Source organism: Phyllobates terribilis, unplaced genomic scaffold (assembly GCF_046119375.1).
Source record: "Phyllobates terribilis strain yellow unplaced genomic scaffold, ASM4611937v1 Scaffold_4__5_contigs__length_816908805, whole genome shotgun sequence".
In the NCBI taxonomy this organism is placed as follows: domain Eukaryota; kingdom Metazoa; phylum Chordata; class Amphibia; order Anura; family Dendrobatidae; genus Phyllobates; species Phyllobates terribilis.
This window is the reverse complement of record NW_027362764.1, coordinates 592422666-592449133: the sequence shown is the minus strand read 5'-3', so window position 1 is coordinate 592449133 and position 26468 is coordinate 592422666.

Below are 26468 nucleotides of genomic sequence, written 5' to 3'. Positions count from 1 at the left end.
TGCCAGCAAGCAAGGGTAGTATTAAACCACTACAAAGCAAAAACTGTGGCACCAAACAATCAAAGCACGTGGTTATTTTATTTCCCTTCTATGAACTTATGTGGCAGCTGGCAGGAAAAATGGTGGTACTACTGTGTAGCATACAGGCTTTGATAAAAAGCAAAGAAAGAGCAGCACTCACATTCCATAAAATAGAAAGTCCTTTATTCGAATATCACTGGGACATCTATGTGGTAAGCAGGGGGATGCAGAGAGAGCTCGTGGACTATGGCTATTTCGCACCTGTCTGACACTTCTACAGGTCCAGGTAAATGGTGACGTAAGAGTGCTTCCCATTTATGGAAGGTCTAGCACCTCCACACTTCCCAATGCAATTAAAAAACACTGTTAATAACATGACCAAAAAATCTTTTATCACAACTAGTGATGAGCGAGCACTAAACTGCTCGGGCATTCGTTGCTCGGGTCGAGTAAATTGGAATACACGAGCCCAATGTAGGTCTATCGGAAACTCGAGCATTTTTCAGACGGCTCCCCCCGGCGGTCTGTAGAGGGCCTAAAAATTGCCCAAATCGATGGGAATAGTGCTCAAATGACATGGGAACAGCATAGGAAAGAGCCCTGGAAGCATCTCTGACTCCCATATCACTGCTGTCAGCAACGTGGTCAGAGTATTATGCCACTTTTACGGACTCACAATAAAACATACAAAAACGAAACCAAAATGGATTTTCCTGGGAAATATGTTAAGGAACATCCTTTCCAGGGTAATGACTTGTATATAAGGCAAAATAAATAACCAAAAACAAAAATATTCCTCCACAACTTGGGCTACGTTCACACGTAGCGTTTTTGAAGCGTTTTTGCACTTTTGAATTGCTTTCAACCAAGACAAATGCATTCACCAGGAAATGTCATTTTAACATTTTGCAACGTTATCTGGTCATGTGGTGTGTGACACATCATCAGACACATGCATACAGTGCTGAAAATACAGTCATATGAAAAAGTTTGGGCACCCCTATTAATCTTAAGCTTAATGTTTTATAAAAGTTGGTGTTTTTGCAACAGCTATTTCAGTTTGATATATGTAATAACTGTTGGACACAGTAATGTTTCTGCCTTGAAATGAGGTTTATTGTGCTAACAGAAAATGTGCAATCTGCATTCAAACAAAATTTGACCGGTGCATAAGTATGGGCACCCTTATCATTTTCTTGTTTTAAATACTCCTGCCTACTTTTTACTGACCTACTAAAGCACTTTTTTTGGTTTTGTAACCTCATTGAGCTTTGAACTTTATAGCCAGGTGTATGCAATCATGAGAAAAGCTACTTAAAGTGGCCACTTGCAAGTTGTTCTCCTGTTTGAATCTCCTCTGAAGAGTGGCATCATGGGCTCCTCAAAACAACTGTCAAATGATCTGAAAACAAAGATTATTCAACATAGTTGTTCAGGGTAAGGATACAAAAAGCTGTCTCAGAGATTTAACCTGTCAGTTTCCACTGTGAGGAACATAGTAAGGAAATGGAAGAACATAGGGACAGTTCTTGTTAAGGCCAGAAGTGTCAGGACAAGAAAAACATCAGAAAGGCAGAGAAGAAGAATGGTGAGATCAGTCAAGGACAATCCTCAGACCACCTCCAGAGAGCTGCAGCATCAACTTGCTGCAGATGGTGTCACTGTGCATCGGTCAACTATACAACGCACTTTGCACAAGGAGAAGCTGTATGGGAGAGTGATGCGAAAGAAGCCATTTCTGCAAGTACGCACAAACAGAGTCGGCTGAGGTGTGCAAAAGCACATTTGAAGAAGCCTATTTCTTTTTGGAAGAAGGTCCTGTGGACTGATGAAACCAAGATTGAGTTGTTTGGTCATACAAAAAGGCGTTATGCATGGTGGCAAAAAAACACAGCATTCCAAGAAAAACACTTGCTACCCACAGTAAAATTTGGTGGAGGTTCCATCATGCTTTGGGGCTGTGTGGTCAATGCCGGCACTGGGAATCTTGTTAAAGTTGAGGGACGCATGGATTCCACTCAGTATCAGCAGATTCTTGGCAATAGTGTTCAAGAATCAGTGATAAAGTTGAAGTTACGCAGTGGATGGATCTTTCAGCAAGACAATGATCCAAAACACCGCTCCAAATCTACTCAGGCATTCATGCAGAGGAACAATTACAATGTTCTGGAATGGCCATCCCAGTCCCCAGACCTGAATATCATTGAACATCTGTGGGATCATTTGAAGGCTGTCCATGCTCGGCGACCATCAAACTTAACTGAACTGGAATTGTTTTGTAAAGAGGAATGGTCAAAAATACCTTCATCCAGGATCCAGGAACTCATTAAAAGCTACAGGAAGCGACTAGAGGCTGTTATTTTTGCAAAAGGAGGATCTACTAAATATTAATGTCACTTTTCTGGTGAGGTGCCCATACTTATGCACCTGTCAAATTTTGTTTGAATGCAGATTGCACATTTTCTGTTAGTACAATAAACCTCATTTCAAGGCAGAAACATTACTGTATCCAACAGTTATTACATATATCAAACTGAAATAGCTGTTGCAAAAACACCAATTTTTATAAAACATTAAGCTTAAGATTAATAGGGGTGCCCAAACTTTTTCATATGACTGTACATGGGAACAGCATGGGGAAGACCTCTGGTAGCATCTCTGACTCCCAGGTCACTGCCTAAAAGTGTGCCCATCATAAGCGATCCTTGGAGCATGCGAAGATGCCTCCCACCATGCACCTGTCATTGCAGACTTGCAGCATTCAGTAGTCCCTACCCCATTCCTTGGAATGAAAGCGCAACTATGCAGGCAGCCACCCACCCACCCACAGGCTGCAATACTATACTGCCAAATTTTTGACAGCTGCTTGCACTTGAAATGTGGCCTTTAAGGCTCGTGGAGGTGGAAGCTTTTCACAATCTCATGCCGGCGGCGGCCGGGTGTCCATACTCGGTCCCCAGCCACCACTATATTTCCCGGTATCGCCTCTGCCTTCCACAGGTACGGGTCCCACAACATTACCCGTGCCCTCCCCAGTGCACTTACTGGGAAGGACCGCCTAACCACAAACATGTGGACAGGTGAGTGTGGCCAGGGATGGTACGGAGCCAGTCCACAACTTTTTTTGCTAAGAGTTGTATTTAGCTCAGTGAAAGGACTGGCATAGAGGGAAACCGTATGTACCCTGCGTGTCATTTCCCCCAGGAAGTCCTGTAATTGAGCTTGTTGCAGAAGCAATGGCAGCCCGTCCAACATCAACTCGCACTTGTCGGTGGTGCTTTGACACACACACACATTTCTTTGCGCATTTAATTTCTTGAATACAGAGCTGGACAATGGCCTGATCTGTAATGCGTTTTGAGAAATAAAATGCATAAGCATGGCTGATCCACAAAAAAGCAGCCATAGAGTGTCCGGGAACCTTCCCCCACACTTTTCTTAGCCAGGGCTGCTTTTCGGCAGTGTTGGACAGGGCCCACCAGAGAAACAGAGACTCCTCTGGCTGGCCCTGGCTTCTCCTTCAGGAGAGTTCATAGTGCCGAGGTGAGGCCATGATGATGATAGAGGCCACCATCTGCTTAGTTTTCTATTACTTGGAATGCAAGTGCAAGTATGCAGCCAGCCACCCACCCACTCACAGGCCACAACACTAAACTACCAGATTTCTGAGCAGCTCTTTGCACTTGAAATATGGCCTTTTCAGCTCATGGAGGCGGAAGCTTTTCACAACTTCATGTCGGTGGCGGCCAGGTGTCCATACTCGGTCCCCAGCCGCCACTATATTTCCTGGTATCGCCTCCGCCTTCCACAACCACGGGTCCCACAGCATTACCCGTGCCCTCCCCAGTGCACTTACTGGGAAGGACCGCCTTACCACAAACATGTGGACAGGTAAATGGGGCCAGGGACGGTACGGAACCAGTCCACAACTTTTTTTGCTAAGAGTTGTATTTAACTCGGTGAAAGGACTGGCATGGAGGGAAACCGTAAGTACTCTGCGTGTCATTTCTCCCAGGAAGTCCTCTAAAGCTGCTTGTGCTTGAAATGTGGCCTGAACATTACTGCTGATACTTTTCTGTGGGAATTTGTTTGCCTCCTACCAGCCTGGAATATTTCCAGGAAACTATTGTACGACACCATGGTATTAGCACTGCCACCAGTACCAGTAGCGAAGCCATCCCCAATTTCCTTCTCAGGAATTTTATTTGGTAGACTGAGTGGCTGCCCAAATACATTTTCTCACAAAGGTGCTGAAAATAGAGTGGCAGTAGGTTCATGTTTCTCCAGCCTGTTAGATATTAGAGGGTGAACGGCAACACATTGGATCAGTGGTTAACACTGAAGCCTTGCAGCACTGGGATCCTGGGTTCAAATCTCAGCAAGGACAACATCTGCAAGGACTTTGTATGCTCTCCCCGTGTTTGTGTGTGTTTCCTCCTCGGTAAAAAAGCAGCCATAGAGTTTCCGGGAACCTTCCCACACACTTTTCTTAGCCAGGGCTGCTTCTCGGCAGGGTTGGACAGTCCCACCAGAGAATCCTCTGGTGTGCCTTGGCTTCTACCTCAGGAGAATTCATGATAGCGCCAACTTTGCAGCTGCTATGGGGCTCTTGAGCGGGTGAGAAAGGTTAGCCCTCAGAATCAAATCCTCTGGTGGGCACAATGTTTTTCAATCTGAAAAAGCTTCTCAGTGGGAGTTGTATTTCACCACAGCCATATATTCTTTAGCTCGGTGAAAGGACTGGCATAGAGGGAAACCATATCTAACCCGGCTGTCGTTTCTCCGTCACCAGGTTCCGCCCATTGTCACACATGACCATGCCTGGCTGTATGTTCAGCGGTGAGAGTCACAGATCAGGCTGCTGTGTTACAGCTTTCAACAACTCTGCAGCGCTGGGCGGTTTGTCAATTACGCATTAAGCATGTTATCTTCAGCACAGCCTGTTGCCGCTTGGCCAAGGCAGTGCTGCACTGCTGTCAGCTTGTGACTGATGTGGTCATTTTGGAGATGGAGGAGGAGGTGCATGAGCTGGACAATGTGGTTACATTGAGGTTAAATTGGTGAGCTGTTTTTTATGCTAAAGAAAGATCCTATTGTTTTGTTTTTTTACGTTATTTTTTAAGACAAATGCATTCACCGGGAAATGTCATTTTAAAATTTTACAACCTTATCTGGCAATGTGGTGTGTGACACATCATCAGACACATCCTTTTTTATTTATGATGGAGGGACTCTGCAAGTCATAAAGCCTATTTTTATAGGGACATCAGACAGCCCTTACTATTCTTAAAAGGCCAGCAGTCGGCCCTAGCTATAGTTAGAGAGCCATCAGCCGGCTATGCTTTGTTGTTCCCATTATTAACATGTGGGTCTCCTATACTGTTGTTGCGTACCTAGTGACTGCAACGGCCACCAAAAATTTGGACGCAACCCAATACCCCTTTGAAGAGACATAGAGGAGGGTCTCAGTAAAAAAAAATATTCCCATTATAAAGGAGCGGGTCTCCTATAGTGGTAATGCCCATGCTGTGACTGCAAGGGCTGCCAAAATTTGGGAAAAACCCCACTAAGAATTTAAAGACACATAGAGCAGGGCCACAGTAACAAGGTACGACATGTTCCCATTAGAAAGGAGAGAGTCTCCCATAGTGTTGGCCTATGCAGTGAATGCAAGGGCTGCCAAAAATTTGGAGGCACTTCAATGCCCCTTGGAAGAGACGTGGAGGAGGGCCTCATAAAAAAATGTTCCCATTAGAAAGGAGCGGGCCTCCTATACTTGTAATGCCCATGCACTAAGTGTATGGGCTGACAAACATTTACACCTGGGGGGTATACATGAACATACTGTATAATTTTTTTTTTTTACGGGCATCATAAACAACCTTTAAAAAAATTATGTGGGTGTTGCATCACGGACCACGGTCACCCTGGTGATATGGTGGTGGAGGATGAGGAGAAGCAGGAGGAGGAGGACAAGAGCAAATAGACAAAATCAGGAACCGTATACCCATGTGTGGGTGTGAAAAGTGCATGGGAATACACCTCCCAAGAAAAGACACTGGATTTGAGTTTATGTTACGCTGCTATCATTCATTGGTGTTGAGAAGTCTGGCCCAATCCAGCCCTTGTTCATTTTTATAAGAGTCAGCCTGTCAGCATTTTCAGTTGACAGGCGGATGCGCTAATCAGTTATTATTCCACCAGTGGAACTAAAAACCCGCTCTCATAAAACGCTGGCAGCAGGGCAGGCCAGGACCTCCAAGGAATAGAGAGCCAGTTCATTCCACGTATCCAGCATGGATACCCAATAATTATAAGGCACAGAGGAATCACGGAAGACGTTGGTACGGTCGGCAAGGTACTCCCTCAGCATCTTCCCAAACTTTGCACTCCTTGTGAGAGTACCCCGCGCCTCAGGGCCTGTGTGATGGGAGGGTCTGAGAACACTCTCCCAGGACTTTGACAGTGTTCCCCTGCCTCTGCTGGATTGAAGTTGCGTCTCTCTCACCTGTACTCCTTGGTTATCCAACGAAGTGTGCCCTCTGCCACCAGCGTTTTCAGATGGGAATTTTTTTAACAATTCTGCAACAAGGGCCTTCTGGTACTGCCCCATTTTTGTAGACCTGTCCGCCTCAGGAATAAGAGATATAAAGTTCTCCTTGTAGCGTGGGTCTAGAAGTGTCACCAACCAGTAATGACTGTCACCCAAAATTTTGAGAATGCGAGGGTCATGGGAAAGGCAGAGTAACATAAACTCAGCCATGCGTGCCAGACTACTAACAGGCAAGACATCCGTGTCCTCACCAAGAGGATGACTCACCATGCTCTACTCCTCCTCCTCCTCCTCTCCGTCCTCTGGCCATCCACGCTGAACACTCGGAATGACCGCTGTGCAGGTGGTACCGTCTATAGTGCATGAAACTAGCTCCTGTCCTTCCTCCTCCTCCTCCTCTTCCTCATTGTCACCCAATCCACATTGGGATGAGATGAGGCTGGGCTGTGTGTAATCACACTGTATAGTTCCTTGCTCCATCTCATCGTGCTCTGCCTGCAATGCATCCTCTTTGATTTTGAGCAGAGAGCGTCTCAGAAGACAGAGAAGCGGGATGGTGACGCTAATTATGGCGTCATCTCCGCTCACTATCTTGGTGGAGTCCTCAAAGTTTTGGAGGATGCTATATATATCTGACATCCATGTCTACTCCTGAGGTCTTATGTGTGGAGTCTGAACTGAATAACGACGGCTTTGTTGATGCTGGTACTCAACAACTGCCCTCTTCTGCTCACAAATCCTTCCGAACATCTGCAGTGTAAAGTTCCAATGCGTGGGGACATCACACACAAGTCTGTGAGCCGGAAGCTGCAAACGCTGCTGAAACACAGCAAGGGCGGCGGAAGCTGTAGCTGACTTTCTAAAATGGGAACACAGGAGGCGTACTTTAAAAAACAGATCCTGCATCTCCGGGTAGGATTTGAGAAACTGCTGAACCACGAGGTTAAGCACATGGGCCAGGCATGGTACATCTGTGAGCTCGCCTCGCCTCAGAGCCACCACCAGGTTCCGGCCATTGTCACACACGACCATGCCTGGCTGTAGGTTCAGCGTTGTGAGCTACAGATCTGTCTGCTCTTTCAGAGCTGTCCACAATTCTTCAGCATTGTGCGGTTTTCTACTTAAGCCTGTTAGCTCAAGCACAGCCTATTGCCGCTTGGCCAAGGCAGTGCTGCAGTGCTTCCAGCTTGTGACTGATGTGGTCATTTCGGAGATGGAGGCTGAAGAGGAGGAGGAGGCTGAGGAGAATGAGGTGCAGGAGCTGTAGATCGTTAGGGCAACCCTGATTGACCTTGGGCCCGCAATCCTTGGCGTCGGGAGGACGTGTTCCGTCCCAAGGTCTGACTGGGTCCCGGGTTCCACTATGTAAACCCAGTGTGCTGTCAGCGATATGTACCGTCCCTGCCCACAAGCACTTGTCCACGTGTCCGTGGTTAGGTGGACTTTACCGGTAACTGCGTTGTTGAGAGCATGGCTAATGTTTTGGGACACGTGCTTGTGTAATGCGGGGACGGCACACCGGGAGAAATAGTGGTGGCTGGGGACCGAGTACCGAGGGACAGCCGCAGCCATCAGGTTGCGGAATGCTTCCGTCTCCATGAGCCTAAAAGGCTACATTTCGAGCGCAAGCAGTCGTGAAATGTGAGAATTTTGTAGTGTGGCCTGTGGGGCATTGGCTGCATATTTGTGCTTGCGTTCCAAGGACTGGGGTATGGACAACTGAACGATGCGCTGGGACAAAGACATGGACTTGCTTCCTGATACTGATACTTGAGAGTGTGCAATGACAGGTGCAGGACATAAGGCGTCTTCGCATGCACCATGGACAGGGGATTGGCTTGCATGCACATCAGTGGAAGAAGCAATGGTGTCACCCACAGACACTGTTCCTGGACCCTGGGGTTCGGCCCACAAAGTCAGGTGCTTTGCTGCCATGTGCCTGATCATGCTGGTGATGGTCAGGCTGGTTGTTTTGCCACACCTGTTGATGCTGGCCTGGCAGGTGGTGCAAATGGCCTTTTTGGGGTTATCGGCAGAGTCTTTAAAAAGCAACCAGACTCGGGAAGACCTAAGAGTTGTACTGTCAACTTCCTTCGTGTTGGTGTTATAGGGAACGGTTGCCTGCCTTCTGTCTGTGGCCAACACACTGCTTCTTCATGCCTGTTGGTGTGCTCTGCCTCCCTCCCCCTGTGTGCTGCTGTCCTCGCTCTACATGTTCTCCTGCCAGGTTGGGTCAGTTACTATATCATCCACCACCTCGTCTTCCACTTCCGCACCCTGGTCCTCCTCCTGACTTTCTGGCAATTGGGTCTCATCGTCGTCCACCTCTTGTGACACTTTCCCACCGTCGCCTTTGTGTGACCGTGGCTGCTCACATATTTGGGCATCGCTACACGTGATCTCCTCTTGCCCCGTTTCAAGTGTACCGGGCGAGAGGCCCGAATCTACAAATGGAAAAATGAACAGCTCTTCAGAGTGTCCAAGAGTGGGATCAGTTGTCTCTGGGTACTAGGCATGGTGGGAGGAAGGAGGATCAGGGTGAGGAATATGGAGTCCAGACTCACGGCTACTGAGACTTGACCTTGTGTAAGACAGGGTGGTGGTGGTGGCTAAGTGACTGGAAGCATTATCCGCTATCCAACCAACAACCTTTTGACACTGCTCTGGGTTCAATAGTGGTGTGCTGCAGTCCCCTAGAAATTGGGACAGGAAGGTTAGGCGAGAAGATGTGGGTGTTTGTTGTGGCAAAATTTTGGCTTGCCCACGGCCTTGTCCTCGGCCTCTGCATGCATCTGTGGCACCCCAGGGGTCTGGTTGCCACGGTAATAGAAATATTACATCTGAGAGCAAGTGGGAAGTTTCTCTGGTCTGGAGCCCTAAGCATGCAACACCTCCCGCCCAGAAATGGGAGGGGAGGAATCTGCCCTTATAAACTGGGTCTGGGGTGGGATTAGTTGAGTCAGAGCCTGGAGAGGGAAAGTTACAGCAGGAGCTCTGTAGGAGCTAGGAGCAGAAGACCAGGGGCTGGAAGCTAAGCAGAGATATAGCTCGCCCTGGCAGAAGAATTTAATAACCGGACACCGGAGTGCGAGGCTGTGGGGACTGATATTCACCCAGCAGCAGAAACCAGTCGGCAGCGGATTCCAGGTCCTCTGGCCATAGAAGCCCGGAGGCTCAGTCACAAGGAAGGGACCAGCACCGCCTTCCAGGAGCGGAGGCTAACAGAAGGCCCCAAGTCACCAGCCATACGGGTGAGCACCACACGGTATACTCAGGGACGTGGGCTACTTCTACCCGCTTACAGCAAGGTAGCCAGAAAGAGTGCAGATAGACGGGGAGGCCTACAGCTCCACCTGGCCAGAGGAACTCCTGTTTGCTCGCAGACTGACCAGGCCCCTTATGTTAGCCAGTACTCCCGGGAGGCTCTGCCTTAATACCACCAGTAAAGACCCTGAACTGCACTGCAAAGACTCTGAGTCATTCCTGCTTCATCGCTGCACCAGCACTACTAGTGCCGGGACTCCCGTGCACTATCACCCTCACCATCAACTACACTACCCTGGGGCTCCACTCTTCCCGTGGGGAGTCACACTACCTCAGCTGCACACACCATCAGCCCCAGCGGTCTGCCTTGCAGCGGCGGTCCGCGCTGACCGCAATCCACAGGTGGCGTAGTCGGACAATTAACTTAAAACCCACAAAATACCGCCATTGGCCTGACCACCCTGAGCCACGGGACCAGGTCACCGCCACGGATACTACAACCCCCAGAAGCCCGGTTACGGGTGCCCCTCAGCCCAGGGGGCGAGTCTGCTTTGGCGTAGTCGGCAGGATTTCGTGCCCGCAACCACCGCGTACTGCGCGTCTTCAAAAGACTGTCATACCTGCCGTGGTGAAGGTCCCCGCCATCTGGAGCCGTCTCCCGCCATCTTCAGTCGGTTCCCGCCATCTGGAGCCGTTTCCCACCGTCTTCGGTCGGTTCCCGCCATCCGGAGCCGTTTCCCGCCATCCGCAGCTGTTTTCCCGCCATCCGCAGTCGTTTTCCCGCCATCGGACGCCATCTTCGGGAAGCCGCGCAGGATGAAGAGGGGGGTGGACGCCGAAAGCGCTCGAGACCCGAAGCTCTGCCCCACGCATCGACACTGCGCAAGGTCCTGGAAGGGAGAGAGAGCGACTCTGACGTCACCAGAGCGCAAGGTCCTCCACCCAGACGATCGTCTGCGGAGCCGCTGCCTACGGAGAAGAAGCAACAGAAGGTAGGCCACACTTAACTAGGGGGGAGGAAGATGACGGATACGGAGGGACCCTCTCTCACCAGCGCGGCCACTGCCGCAGTAATGCCATTTACAATGCCCTATATCCCCAGAGCGGCCTGGCTGCCCCAGTACTCAGGGGAGTCGCATACCCTAAGTGACTTTAAAGAGAGACTGTACAGCCTGTTTAAGGTATACCCCCTGACAGAAGGACAAAAAGTGAGCATATTGGTAGGCCAGCTAACAGGGGCATCCCAACGTGAAGTAAAGTCCTGGTCAGTCCGGGACAAGGAGACTGTAAAAGAGATCTTAACCCGTCTGAGGGACACTTTTGATACCCGTACCTCAGCAGAGATCAAAATGACATTTTATGGGTGCACGCAGCGGGCCCAAGACAGTATAAGAGACTATGCTTTGAATTTGCAAGAGGCCCTGGGAGCCATTAAACAGGCAGACCCTGACAGTGTGCGGAATGCAGGTGAACTGCTAACTGAACAATTCATTGAGGGTCTGCTGTCCAATGCCCCCTGAACCCAGTTACGTGCAATGGCCTTGCAGAACCCTGGTTTAGACTTTGCAAAGTTCAAAGACAGGGCCATCCGGGTGCTCAGAGAACCGGCACCGGGTAGCGCTGTAACCCACCGGCGCCCTGCTATTACCTATCACCAGGAGGCGGCGCCCTTGTCTGCAGAGTCTGTAGGAGCTGATGCGCAGGCTTTGGATAACAACCCGGCTACAGACCTGCACCATCAGGTCCAAGAGTTAACCAAAAGTGTAGCCGCGCTAACCAGGACTGTGCAGTCTTTACAGGTCTCTATTCCAGGGAAGATCCAGCTGGCATCCGGACCGGAGGACGTCCCGTGGCGCCGACAGAGGAGGATCCCAACATCCAGAGGAAGACCCAGCGACAGATACAACGAGGATGGACAACCCATCTGCCGCCGCTGCAATCAACCCGGACATATGGCAAGGTACTGTCATTTAAACGGGCATAACCTGGGGTAGAGGGCCAACCCCCAGGTGTAAGATCATTAGGAACATCAAACTGGTGTGATAAATACGTAGGGGGACGTCCGGTCTTGCCTGTGGTAATGGATGGCATTCCTATGAGTGCCCTACTGGACACTGGGTCACAGGTGACTACCATCCCGTGTGTGCTCTTTAAGCGGTACTGGAATGACTCGGACATAACCCGCTACCCAGATGACGACCTGAGTATCATCGCCAGCAATGGTCAGCCCGTGCCGCAGGTGGGATTCAAGGAGGTGACCATTAAGGTCGGTAAAGTCGAACTGGCGGCACAAGGACTGATTATTGTGGATATTGACCGTCATGAGAGTCACCCTAGAATAACCTTGGGAACTAACGTGATTGAAAATTGTCTTGCAGAGGTGATTCTCATTTTACAGCAGGTTGCCAAGAACGCCAGTTCCAGCCAGCAGCGTGTGCTCCAAAAAGAGATCCGGGCACTGATGAAGCGGCAACAAGTGAAACTATCTGGTGGTGAGATAGGTAGCATGAGAATGTGTGACCCGTTCCCTATTGCCATGCCCCCGAAAAGTGAGATGATGATCTGGTGCTGGGCAGCTATTGGTCTAAGAGGTAGAGACTACCAAGCAATGGTAGAACCCGTCTACTCAGACAGTAGGCCCACCATTTTGACAGCATGGGGGGTGGTCGATGTACGCCATGGGAGGGTGCCCATCCGCATCATAAATATCGGGGAGAGGGAAGTGTACCTGCCCCGGTATGCCACGCTAGACAAATTGTTCACCATAAACCAAAATTCTGTAAAGGCCGTGGAACCCTTGCCTCCATCTCAACCAGAGGAAGGTAAGGGCTCTAAGAAACAAATGGAGAACTGGTGTCAGCAACTGCATTTGGGTACTGACTCCACTCCCTCACACCAAAAACAGGGAGTCTACCGGGTGGTTCAGGAGTACGAAAGAGTCTTTAGTAAACACCCGCTAGACTTCGGGCGAGTAAAGGGGGTAGAACATCACATCCCCACAGGAGACCATCCGCCCTTAAAGGAAAGATACCGACCTGTACCCCCTGCACACTATCAGCATGCAAAAGGGATGTTGCGGAAGGCTGGGGTAATCAGGGACAGCTGTAGCCCCTGGGCAGCTCCACTGGTTCTAGTGAAAAAGAAGGACAACACCATGAGAATGTGTGTAGACTATAGGAAGGTCAACCGTATCACACATAAAGATGCGTACCCGTTACCTAGGATAGAAGAATCTTTAGCTGCATTAAAATCTGCTAACTTCTTCTCCACTTTGGATCTTACTAGCGGGTACTGGCAGGTTCCTGTAGCAGAGGCAGACAAGGAGAAGACTGCATTCACCACCCCGATGGGCCTCAGCGAATTCAACTGTATGCCGTTCGGGCTCTGCAACGCACCAGGAACCTTCCAACGGTTGATGGAATGCTGTCTGGGACACAGTAATTTTGAGACGGTCCTGTTATACCTCGACGATGTAATAGTCTATTCCAAAACCTACGAGGACCATCACAAACACCTGGCAGAAGTGTTTGACACCCTGGCAAGCTACGGCCTCAAGGTGAAACCCTCCAAGTGTCACCTGCTGAAACCAAAGGTGCAGTACCTGGGACACGTGGTGAGTGCTGACGGAGCGGCTCCTGACCCCGATAAGATCACCGTGATTAAAGACTGGCCAAGACCCTCCAGCATAAAGGAAGTGCGGCAGTTTCTCGGGTTGGTAGGCTACTACCGAAGATTCTTTCCCGGTTTCACCAAAATGGCAGCTCCTATGCAGGACCTCCTGATAGGCCAATCCAGGAAGGCCAAAAACCCGAAGCCGCCCTTCAGATGGGAAAAGCTGGAAGAGGAATCCTCCTGCCAGCTGAAGATGGCCCTCACGGGGGATGAAATCCTCACGTACCCTGACTACAGCCAGCCCTTTATCCTCCACACAGATGCGAGCAACATCGGGCTAGGAGCCGTACTGTCCCAGATCCAGCAGGGGAAAGAACGGGTAATCGCTTACGCCAGCCGAAAACTACGGCCCACAGAGAGAAACCCTGAGAATTATAGCTCATTCAAGCTAGAGTTCCTGGCAGTGGTGTGGGCAGTGACCGAACGTTTCAAGCATTACCTTGCCTCTTCCAAGTTCACCGTGTACACGGATAACAACCCGTTGACACACCTGGACACTGCAAGACTTGGTGCCCTGGAGCAGAGATGGATGGCCCGCCTGTCCAACTACGAATTCACCATCAAATACCGGGCGGGGCGCTCAAATGCCAACGCGGATGCCCTGTCCAGAATGTCAAACTTACCGGACGTAGGGGAAGATCCAGAAGATCTGGAAGAAGTCGAACTCCCTGCGTTCCACCGTCATGGGATTACCCTGTATTCCCACCGTGTGAAGGACAGGCGCTCTGCTACGTTCAATCCCTTACCCCACTACAGCTGGGCGGAGACACAAGACAGTGATCCCGCAGTACATCTGGTGAAGGAAATGCTGACACAGGCTGATGCCCGTCTTGACCCAGACGCTCCGGAGAAGACCAAGCAACTGTGGAAGGAGAAAAGTAAGATGTTTCTCTACAGGGAGAAGCTGTGCCGGAGAATGGTCAACTCTCGAACACATGAGCTGACCTGGCAGGTAGTGGTCCCAAGACGAGAAGCGGCTATGGTCCTGGAGGCATACCACAACGGAGCAGGACACTTCGGATGGAAAAAGCTGGAGTTCTTGTTGCGTGAACGGTTCTACTGGATAGGCATGAGAGGAGCCATCGAGAGGTGGTGCAGAGATTGTGGCCCGTGCAACCTAAGAAGAAAGGACCGTGCCAGCCAGAAGACTCCCCTGCAGTCCATCATCACCAGGCAGCCACTGGAACTGGTAGCCCTGGACCATGTGAAACTGGCTCCAAGCAGATCTGGGTACGTCTACGCCCTCACCATCGTAGATCACTACTCCCGGTTCCTGGTGGTGGTCCCTGTCAAGGGCTTAACGGCTCAAATAGCAGCTAGAGCCTTCCAGCAGCACTTCTGCCGTCCACACGGGTATCCGGAGCAAGTGTTGACGGACCAAGGACCAGCCTTCGAAGCGGAGGTCTTCCAGGAGTTCTGCAACCTGTATGGCTGCAAGAAGATAAGAACAACGACCTATCACCCTGAGACCAACGGACTATGTGAGAAAATGAACCAGGTGGTGATAGACTTGCTAAAAACGTTGCCCCTGGAAGAACGCAGTCTGTGGCCTGAAAAACTGCCTGATTTGGTGGACTTGTACAATCACATCCCCGTAGGCTCCACCAACTGTACTCTGGCTTACCTAATGAGAACAAGACCTGGTAAGCTGCCTATTGACCTGGATATGGGAGTCCTGACACCTGAGGACACCTCGCCAGAGGCAGACTGGGATACAGAATGGCAGCAGCAGTATCGAAAAGTACAGGAGAGCGTCGAGCGGAGTCTGTCTCAAGCAAGAGAAAGGCAAGAGAAGGCTTATAACCAGTATGCTCCCGCTGTTCCCCTGGTACCTGGAGAGCAGGTCTTGAAGAGAAAGAGGCTGCTCCACAAGTTGGACGACCAGTGGGAGAAGGACCCGTACACCTTACTGCCCTCAAGTCATGAGAACCCAAAAGTATGTATCATCAGTAAGGACGGAGGAGAGACCACAGCCATTGTCTCCAGAGACCACCTGAAGAAGTGTCCCGAGCAGCTGCAAAGCCCTGAAGAAGATCAAGAAAACCCTCAACCCGCAGAGAAAAGGGAAGAAATGATCAGTACCGTACTCGGAGTCTTTCCCCGGTCCTGGACTCAGATCAACAACGCAGTCGTGGTACCCGTCCTCACCTTTCTCCAGCCAGCCCCTCAAGAACATACAGAAGAACAAGTAGTGTCAGAAGAGCAGCCGGCCCAGGAGGCAGAAGAACCCAGACCAGCAGCCCAGGAGAATCAACCCTCTGCTAATAGTGAGCCTGCCGTGCCCCTAGTAAGCCAAAGAGTACGCAGAAAGCTGCCAGACCTACCCGCAACACCTCCTACATCCTGTAGTGCAGAACCAGATAGTGGGTTACGTAGGTCCACCAGGAGCACTAGAGGACAGATGTCTGCTCGCTGGAGAATCTAAACTGTAATATACATTTACCTGTACATACGTAAATGTTGAAAAAGGTTTATGTTTTGTTACCTGGGTACTAATTATGTTTCTCTAGTTACCCTTTAGGTTTATTTGGACTGACAGGTTATGGACGCTGAATAACCGGAACTACATGTAGATAGTTGCACCTTGGTGCCTCTTGCGAAGATGGCCGCGGAAGAGAAAACCTGTCTGGCGTGGCCTCCTTGTGGCCCAAAGTAGCTAGCCTCAGCCTTGCAGCCACGCCCAGGGCCAACGCTTGGGGTTTGCTTTGGACAGGTCCCCTACTCTGTGCCAAGACTTCACCTTGTTGGGTGACATGGAAACCCGGTCACGGACACGCCGTGACATCTAAAGACTAAAGCTTCTTGTATATATGTTGTTGTATTATTGTTTATACCCTGTATTTGTGTTTTCTTAAAAAAATGTGTTTGGTCCCGGAGTACTAAAATTCACTAGGGGGGAATGTGGCACCCCAGGGGTCTGGTTGCCACAGTAATAGAAATATTACGTCTGAGAGCAAGTGGGAGGTTTATCTGGTCAGGAGCCCTAAGCATGCAACACCTCCCGCCCAGACCTGGGAGGGGAGGAATCTGCCCTTATAAACTGGGTCTGGGGTGGGATTAGTTGAGTCAGAGCCTGGAGAGGGAAAGTTACAGCTTGAGCTCTGTAGGAGCTAGGAGCAGAAGACCAGGGGCTGGAAGCTAAGCAGAGATATAGCTCGCCCTGGCAGAAGAATCTAATAACCGGACACCGGAGTCCTAGGCTGTGGGGACTGATATTCACCCAGCAGCAGAAACCAGTCGGCAGGGGATTCCAGGTCCTCTGGCCATAGAAGCCCGGAGGCTCAGTCACAAGGAAGGGACCAGCACCGCCATCCAGGAGCGGAGGCTAACAGAAGGCCCCAAGTCACCAGCCATACGGGTGAGCACCACACGGTATACTCAGGGACGTGGGCTACTTCTACCCGCTTACAGCAAGGTAGCCAGAAAGAGTGCAGATAGACGGGGAGGCCTACAACTCCACCTGGCCAGAGGAACTCCTGTTTGCTCGCAGACTGACCAGGCCCCTTATGTTAGCCAGTACTCCCGGGAGGGTCTGCCTTAATACCACCAGTAAAGACCCTGAACTGCACTGCAAAGACTCTGAGTCATTCCTGCTTCATCGCCGCACCAGCTTTACTAGTGCCGGGACTCCCGTGCACTATCACCCTCACCATCAACTACACTGCCCTGGGGCTCCACTCTTCCCGTGGGGAGTCACACTACCTCAGCTGCACACACCATCAGCCTCAGCGGTCTGCCTTGCAGTGGCGGTCCGCGCTGACCGCAATCCACAGGTGGCGTAGTCGGACAATTAACTTAAAACCCACAAAATACCGCCATTGGCCTGACCACCCTGAGCCACGGGACCAGGTCACCGCCACGGATACTACAACCCCCAGAAGCCCGGTTCCGGGTGCCCCTCGGCCCAGGGGGCGAGTCACATCATTACCATCATATCCAGTTCCCCGTCCTTTGCCACGTGCCTTGCCCATTTTAAATGGATAAATGGAGGACAGTATCTTCCACGCTCACTACAAATGACTGAGTTTGGAGCGAACTTATTTGTGATCCGTTTGATGGAGTAAGCAGAGTTTTAAATACCTGGCCTGTAGGTAAGTAGTTTGAACAGCAAACTGCGGTAAATTGCTTCAATGACACACTAAAGGAAATTTTAATGGAGGCCAGAAATGGCAGTAAGGAGATTTTAATGGAGGCCAGAAATGGCAGTATTTTCTGACAACGTATATGTGATCCGTTTGACGGAGAAAACACAGTTTTAAATACCTGGCCTGTAGGTAAGTAGTTTGAACAGCAAACTGCGGTGAATTGCTTCAATGACACACTAAAGGAAATTTTTAATGGAGGCCAGAAATGGCAGTATTTTCTGACAACACATATGTGATCCGTTTGACGGAGAAAACAGTTTTAAATACCTGGCCTGTAGGTAAGTAGTTTGAACAGCAAGCTGCGGTGAATTGCTTCAATTACACACTAAAGGAAATTTTTAATGGAGGCCAGAAATGGCAGTATTTTCTGACAACGTATATGTGATCCGTTTGACGGAGAAAACATAGTTTTAAATAGCTGAATTTCTAACGCTCTAATATGGAAAGGACCTGGCTGTATTCTGCAGTGCCAACAAGCAAATGGCGCAGAAAAAATGGTGTTCTCTGGATTGCTTTTTAAGCAAATAATGAGGATTAAGATCCAAAGAAAAGTATTCCTGGCCCCTGAGACCTGGGCCTTTGTACAGAAATATCTAACAGCAGCAGAAGGCAGAATTGGAATGGAACCTCTTGTGCTATATGCACTGCAGTCTGCTATATACACTGCCTGCCTATACAACATGCCTGCCTGATATCTCTGCAGATGGATTAATCCTCAGAAGGACTGTTTGTTAAGATAGATATGTGTAATGTCTAGAAATATAACAGCAGCAGAAGGCAGAACTGGAATGGAGCCTCTTGTCCTATGTGCACTGCAGTCTGTTATATACCCTGTCTGCCTGCCTATATAAAATGCCTGCCTGATGTCTTTTTTTTAAGATGGATATGTGTAATGTACGGTTTTTCTCCCCACACTACCTAATACACGATTAAATCTCTCCCTGACACTGCAGCAGCTCTCCCTACACTGTCTGATCCGGAGTGACTGTGACGAGCATGGCGATGCCAGGTCTGATATAGACCTGATAATGCTGTGCGGCCAGCCAATCACTGTAATGCCCACAACCAACATGGTTACGGCATTACAGTGCATGGCAAGCAATCCCTGCATGTTCATTGGCTCTCTAAAGAGCGCCAAACATGCAGGGAGGTGACCCGAGTTCCCGCCCGAGCAACCCAGAAATACTCGGCGAGCGCCGAGCATCTCGAGCAGTGAGATGCTCGGGCGAGCACCGAGCAGTAGTGAGCATGCTCGCTCATCACTAATCACAACATTTAAAATCATATATACAACCTGCGTCTTATAAAAACATAGATAGGTCTCACATATCATTCAAACCCAAGGGGCTCTGTTTTCATGCTCTTTCCTTGCTTTTTATCAAAGTAGTATTAAACCACTAGGCAGGTTTTGCAGCTAAATCCAAATTCTGAATTCAAGGCATGTTTCTGCTTGTAAATGAAAGTGCAAGTCCTGTGTTTTGGGACGTGCTCTTTATTTTTTAAAGATATATCTCCCTAATTATGAAACTTAAACACTAGTGTTTATTTACCAAAGTGTGCACGTTGTTTAAAATTATTTTTGGAGCCCAATTCATTGCTCCAATAGTCTAGAATTAGATGCATACACATGCCACCTGAATAAAGTGACCAGAGGCAGGTGCTTGATTGTGGGAAGTGATTCTACCTATACTTTCTGGTTTCATCGTATTTTGTAAAGGCATATTGTTTTTTTTTTCTTTCTTCACCTTTAATATAACAGGTCTTTTTTATTTTTGAATACCTGTTTTAAGTCTACTTTACATAACATACACGCCACAAAAACCAATGCCATTGTTGCCAAATTTTAGTTACGGTACCTGTCGTGAGCTTATGTGAAGCAAATTTGCAACCTAGCATTTTAGATTTCATTAAATTACCTTTCACTTCGGTTGAGCATCACTATTTAACAAAATTAGTAATTACAAATAACTAAAATAAAAACAAAAAAACAACAAGAGGTCAAGGTTTGGCAATTGTTTGACTTGTCGCATTTAACAAGTGTAGGCGCCACAACAACACTTCTGGCTGTTGCCGTAAATTACTTTTTGTGCATGTGCTTATGTAGCAACCTCTTTATTTAGGGTTAAGCTATTGTCACATGTGGAGGAAGCTTAAACCGAAATATTGTTAAGTTTGTTAAAGTTTAAAAACAAATTAGATGTTATATTTTTGTCCAAAATGTATGCTAAGCCTAAACATGGCACATGTGACAGACACGGCAGGGTGAAATATCGAAAGATAATATCATAGATAAGAATGTGGTTGCCACTAGCAGCAGCTCTACCGCCACCGGTAGTGCAGGTAGAAGCTATCCTGACAGTAGTTGTATCAAACACAAGTCACAATTGGGCTCCTTTGCATAATTTGGCAAGCGCATTAGTGGGGAGGAAGCGGAGGGTGTAATAGAGTATATGTCCCATCCCTTATCTCAATCATAACAGAATGGTGTAGCCTCTGACAGTAACACTATTAGCTGGAAAAGTTCAGCACCAGATGAATAAAAAAATCGAACTTTATTTAGAACATCATTTAAATTTCATGAGGTTAAAACAAATAGAGTCCAGGGCGAATAACACCTAGGGGACTAGCCAAAAGTACTGTTTGCTAGAGAGGTGTACTGCATTCTGTAGCAAAACGCACGCTTTCCTATGGGTCCAAATTATTTAAACGATTTAATGTACTTTTGTTGAGAACAATGTTTAATGCATTATTTGCTTAACCATATTCATGTTATTTACATTATTTGTAGAAATTTTCAAGTATTGGTTTGCTCTTTTAACGTCTACTTATAAAGTTAATAAGAGGGTGGGGCTTTGTATAAATACATTGTGATTTCTGTGACATTAAATGGATATTTGCTCGCCAGGACTTTATACACACTATGACTATGAGTAAGGACATTCACCTTCGAAAAGCATATATGTTACATGCCCTGGACTCTGCTGGTGTTCACCTCATGAATTTTAAATTATGTTCTAAATAAAGTTCGATTTTTTTATTCATCTGGTATTGCATCCCAAACTTTCAAAATTTTCCCTGTCTCATCGTGGATATCATCCTCGAATATCCGTACACTAATTCTCAGAATCTTTGGACATTTCCATAGCATCATTGTGAGCTGGTGTTTTTTTCTTTTTTTTTTCTTTGCTATTAGATGGAGTCATATACATTAAGTTAGCAATGATTATAGCGATAGATTTATGACCTTTGAGGATTTGCAGCTATATTACCATTGCCAAAATAATATGCATATAAATAGGTCAGTAAGTTTGGTTGCTTCTCTATAGTACCTTTTCTATGCTAACTAATCTTGTGGAGCTCCACCTACTACTCTTTCTGAACTGTATGAGACTATTAGTTTTCAATGCATTTGTAATTTATGTATTCAATAAACTTTGGAATATTTTTACAATACTGCATCAGTCATACTCCCTCTGTATCATTGTAGATGTGTATGTTCTCATTTAGGAGGGGAATAATATTTATTTGGTAGATCAAAAGAAATCTTCCAGCGATGAACCAGTGAATGAATATAAAACATCACATTCATACTTGCATTAAAACCTATGGCGGTTCCACATACACATCTCGGACCTACGTGTTTCGGATTACTCATGGTGTCAAATGGTAAATCTATATTTATTTAAAAAATTTTTGTCTGTGCTATTAGCTGCTCAGTTCACTTTCTTTGCTGCCATAACAGTTAATATTGTACATAAATTCAAGCAAAAGTTGAGGAATTGATACAGACGGTCTATATACTCCTCAAAGATTCTGAGCTCAAAGTATACACACACATAAGTAATTAGTGAGTGTAATAAGTTAAAATATAAATTTTAATATTTTTCTATTAAAATAAATATTACTAATACCAAAAGGCAAAAATATCCCACATATAGTTACACAAACAAATGTTAAAATGTGAATTCTACAGAAGATTACTCCACAACAAGTTATTACAGTGCTATTCTCAAACTGTTACAATGGTCATGTGATATCACTGCACCTCAAATACACATAAAAGAGAAAACTAGATTAATCTCACCCAATTCTTTGCTCTCAGGTGCAGGCGGCGATGATCATAATATCCAGCACCCTTAGAATGGAAACCAGTCAACCAATCAGGTGGAGGCAATTGGGAGGCCCGTTATGCCCTAAGCATTGCTAACATGGCCACTATTTCATTATATTGGCCATGAATCTGGTACGAGTCCTGGACCAGATTCATGGCCAAAATAATGAAATAGTGTTTGTTGAATATGATTTTGTACACTGAACTCCCCTGAAGAACCCATTAGGGAGAAATGCATCGGGAGATGCACAACATATATTAGGGCTTATCTACAAGAAGGGACAGATGTGAACTGCCCTTGTCAGCGTGGGAGCTATGGGGCTATATGGCCATGTTAGCAAAGCTTAGCTCATAACAGGCCTCCCGAAAGAACTGGGTGAGATCAATCTAGTTTTCTCTTTTATGTGTATTTAAGGTGCAGTGATATCATGTGACCATTGTCACAGTTTGAGAATAGCACCTTAATAACTTGTGGAGTAATATTGTATAGAATCCACATTTTAACATTTATTTGTGTCATTATTAGTGATGAGTGTAACATACCTGGCGGCGTCTTTGCATAGTGGTCCATCTCCCACTGTGCAAGAGCGCGCACTTGATCTCCAATCCAGAATGTCTCTCTGGCTTCCCTCCATGCTGTCTGTTTTCTTCTCTTTCTGCTGCTTAAGGGCGGCGCCCGATCACTTCCTTCTTTTTGTACCTGCTGCAGGCACACCCCTTGTGTGTCCTCAGCCTATTGCTGTCTGTCATCTGGTATTTAACCCAGCTGCTCCAATGAATCCCTTCCTGAGCATTGTGTTTCATTCAGTGTGGTCTTTCACTCTGAATGTGCCAGGTCCCCTTCTGTGTTCTCTTGTCTGCCTATCCTGGAGGCTGTATTTCCAGGCCTGTCTGAACACGCTCCTTGCCTGTTTGTCTCGCCTTCTAGGGGCTGCATACCTAGACCCGCTCCTGTATCCTGTCTGTCCTGTCTGAACACGCTCCTAGCCTGTTCCTCCTGCCTTCTAGGGGCTGCATTCCTAGACCCGCTCTTGTATCTTGCTACTTTGTCTGTTCTTGTCTGTACTCTCTTCTAGCCTGTTTTCCCGTGTTTCTCTATGTCCGTACCTTTCCTTTTTCTGCAGAGTCTGAACTCGTACCTAACTCCTGCTCGTTGTCACTGTACTCCCGTTTGTGAGTTTGTGGTCCACTCGCTACTTCACTGCAAGTACCCTGTGGGTATCTGGTTCTGCCTTTCCCTTCCTGTCTGTTCCGTGTGAACAGAGCCCTGTCCTCCCTGCTCTGCCTTTGCTCACCGCTCCGGCGGTTCTAGCCTGCTCTGCCTTTGCTCACCGCTCCGGCGGTTCTAGTCTGCTCTGCCTTTGCTCACCGCTCCGGTGGTTCTAGTCTGCTCTGCCTTTGCTCACCGCTCCGGCGGTTCTAGCCTGCTCTGCCTTTGCTCACCGCTCCGGCGGTTCTAGCCTGCTCTGCCTTTGCTCACCGCTCCGGCGGTTCTAGCCTGCTCTGCCTTTGCTCACCGCTTCGGCGGTTCTAGCCTGCTCTGCCTTTGCTCACCACTCCGGCGGTTCTAGCCTGCTCTGCCTTTGCTCACCGCTCCGGCGGTTCTAGCCTGCTTTACCCTTTGCTCGCCGCTCCAGGCGGCCTTGTCCTGCTCTGCTCTTGCTCGCCGCTCCGGGCGGCCGTGTCCTGCTCTGCTCTTGCTCGCCGCTCCGGGCGGCCTTGTCCTGCTCTGCTCTTGCTCGCCGCTCCGGGCGGCCTTGTCCTGCTCTGCTCTTGCTCGCCGCTCCGGGCGGCCTTGTCTTGCTCTGCTCTTGCTCGCCGCTCCAGGCGGCCTTGTCCTGTGCTGCTCATGCTCGCCGCTCCGGGCGGCCTTGTCCTGCTCTGCTCTTGCTCGCCGCTCCAGGCGGCCTTGTCCTGCTCTGCTCTTGCTCGCCGCTCCAGGCGGCCTCGTCCTGCTCTGCTCTTGCTCGCCGCTCCGGGTGGCCTCGTCCTGCTCTGCTCTCGCTCGCCGCTCTAGGCGGTCTCGTCCTGCCCTGCTCTCGCTCGCCTCTCTGGGCGGCCTCACTCTGCTGTGTTTGTCCGCCATATCTGTGGCTCTGTTCCTGAGTCCCAGTGTGTACTGGGTCCTATCCCGCCTGTGTTCCTACCTGCTAGCGCCTCCCTGTCTGCACTCTAGCCGTGCTTGCCTGTACCCCCCTGCCTGCATACCCGCCTGCCTGCATACCAGTCGTGCCTGCCTATACCCACCAGTCTGTGTGCCAGCCTAACCTGGCTGTTTCTGTATTCCCCTGTGTGGGTCAATAGCCGTGTCCGGGGTCTGTCCTGGAGTAGCACTTGGTCCCTCTGCTCGGTTCCTCCTTGGTGCACTGGCGTCATATGCTGTCGTGCGACCCTGGTCGGATCGGGTGAATACCTAGTTATGCCCCTCCAGGCATTCACTCTCCGGCACGGTCCAGTGGAATCACACGCACACGCCGCTCAGCCCGGGCGTGTGCATTACAATGAGCAAGTATGTTCTGTTAACCCTTTAGGCGAGTATGCTCGGGCAAGCACCGAGTAGTTACAGCTGCTCGGTGATATGTTTGAATCACTCCCATGTGCATGATTTGCGACTGTTTGACAACTTTAATACATGTGAGGAATGTGTAAGAAATAGACATTCATAAACCAGATGCTGCTCAGGCAGACATTATTGTTTTTTCTTTTTTAATTTTTTTTTCCAGCCAGGAGGGCATGCTATGTCATGTAAGGCCTATTGAAATGGGCTAGCACTTTTCTGGCTGTAGCTACCACATTTCTCAAGCATGTATATTTGCGAAAGAAATCTTGCACTATTAAATTTAGGACATAGGCCATACATGTGTTGAATAGGAGGACAATCCAGTACACAGGTTAATTTAAGTATGCAAAAATAGATTTTTAGACCTGCAAGAATGTAACACTATATATGTTGCAGCGTTTGCATGAACAGAAAAAGGCAGAGCTGCTAGCTTAAGATTTACTTCCACCAGCTGGACTAGGAGTCTTCCAATATCTTCTGGATCTTGTACCCATAGGGTGTTCGGGACTTGTGGCATCAGTGTCACATCTACTGGATCAACAGCTGTGTCCTGTAGCGAAAAGAGGCCGTATATTTCAGCTGAGTGTTCCTGTGATAGTGGAGTGGTCAGTGTCACAGTTCCATTCTCATGAGAGCGAATATTGGCCTGGATTTTTGCCAGTAGATCTGCTCCCAGCAGGTTTACTGGATAGTTTGTGAAAACAACTAACTGACAACATACTCTGTGTAGGTTGTATGCCTACGTGTAGGAGTTTGGTTATTGGTGTGTAGCATGTGGTTCCATCCACCCCCACACAAGGCACCACTTAATCTGTGAGACAATCCGTGTCTGGTAATTTGATATTCCTTATTACATTTTTGGCTGCACCAGTATCCACCAGGAAACTGAGGGGCTTGCCCTCAACCTCTATCTGGATGTTGGGGGTTGGTCCACTCGGTTGTCTTGTGGAATGTAAGAGTATAAGTGGTTCTGGTGCTTGTGGTGGATCCAGCTTGCCAATGTCTTATTGTGGTTTGGGGCCCTGTGGTCTCTGGGGTGGTTGCCACCCCTGTCCAGGTTCCTGTCTCTGAGGAGCTGACCTGCAGCTCCTCTTCAGGTGTTCCACTTTCCCACAGTTATAGAAGGTGATCCTGAGTCTCTGTGGATCTGTGTTCTATGGAGGAGTTTGTGCCACTAGGAGGTTGGTGAGAGGGGGTTTTGGATGTTTGGCTAATTTCCACCCCTCTTGCCACTTGGAAGAGGACGTCCATATCCAATTTTCGGTATTCAGGTCTTGTAGTCTGTAACTATTTCCGTATAGGCTCATTGAAACCTTGGACAAAGACCTGTATCCAGATTTGCTCATGGGATTTCTCCCGGTTCTCAAATCCGAGATCTACAAACATCTGATTCAATCAGTGGAAGAACGTATCCACAGTCTCCTTTTTCTTGCATGACATCCTGAAGAGTGGTGACCTGCTCCGCCAGATGATCCTTAGCCCAGGTATAAAGTTGACGGCGGAAATCCTCTCCCGATACATATGATTTAAGCCACTCTGTGTGGAGATTGTCTGGATCCAGGGCCGGTAGCATTGCTGGCCACAAAAAATCTCCTGGTTTGATTTCAGCGAGTCCATCTGGGTCCATCCATGAGGCAGAATGCGTTTTCAGTATCTAGCTCATTTTCCTGTAGAAAGGCATGGGATGTTTGTCCGGATGTGGTAAACTGTCCAACAGAGCATAATTCTCCTGAGGTTTCCAGGTGACATAGTGGGGGCCACATTGAATGCCACGGGAACCTGGGGAGGGCCATGTAGCTTTATATGGTGACATTTGAAAGGGAGGATGTCGCCACGGGTAGGACTCATCAGCCCAAGCTGCCTGCTCCCATTTCCCCTGTTCTTCCTGGCCCTGCTCTATTTCATTCTTGTCCTCTTCTTCAACAGTGATAGAGACATCACCATTAGTATAGATTCCAGTAGTCACCGGAGCTAAGATAGCCACTGGGGTGGAAGTGCCATCACTTAAGATGGCTGCCGGGGTGGAAGTGCCCCGAGATAAGATGGCCACTGGGGTGTAAGGCATGCCATCTGCATTGATAACTGTGTACAGGGTAGTATGTCTGTGTGGGCATGATGCCCCACAAAAGGAGCAGGTGTCAC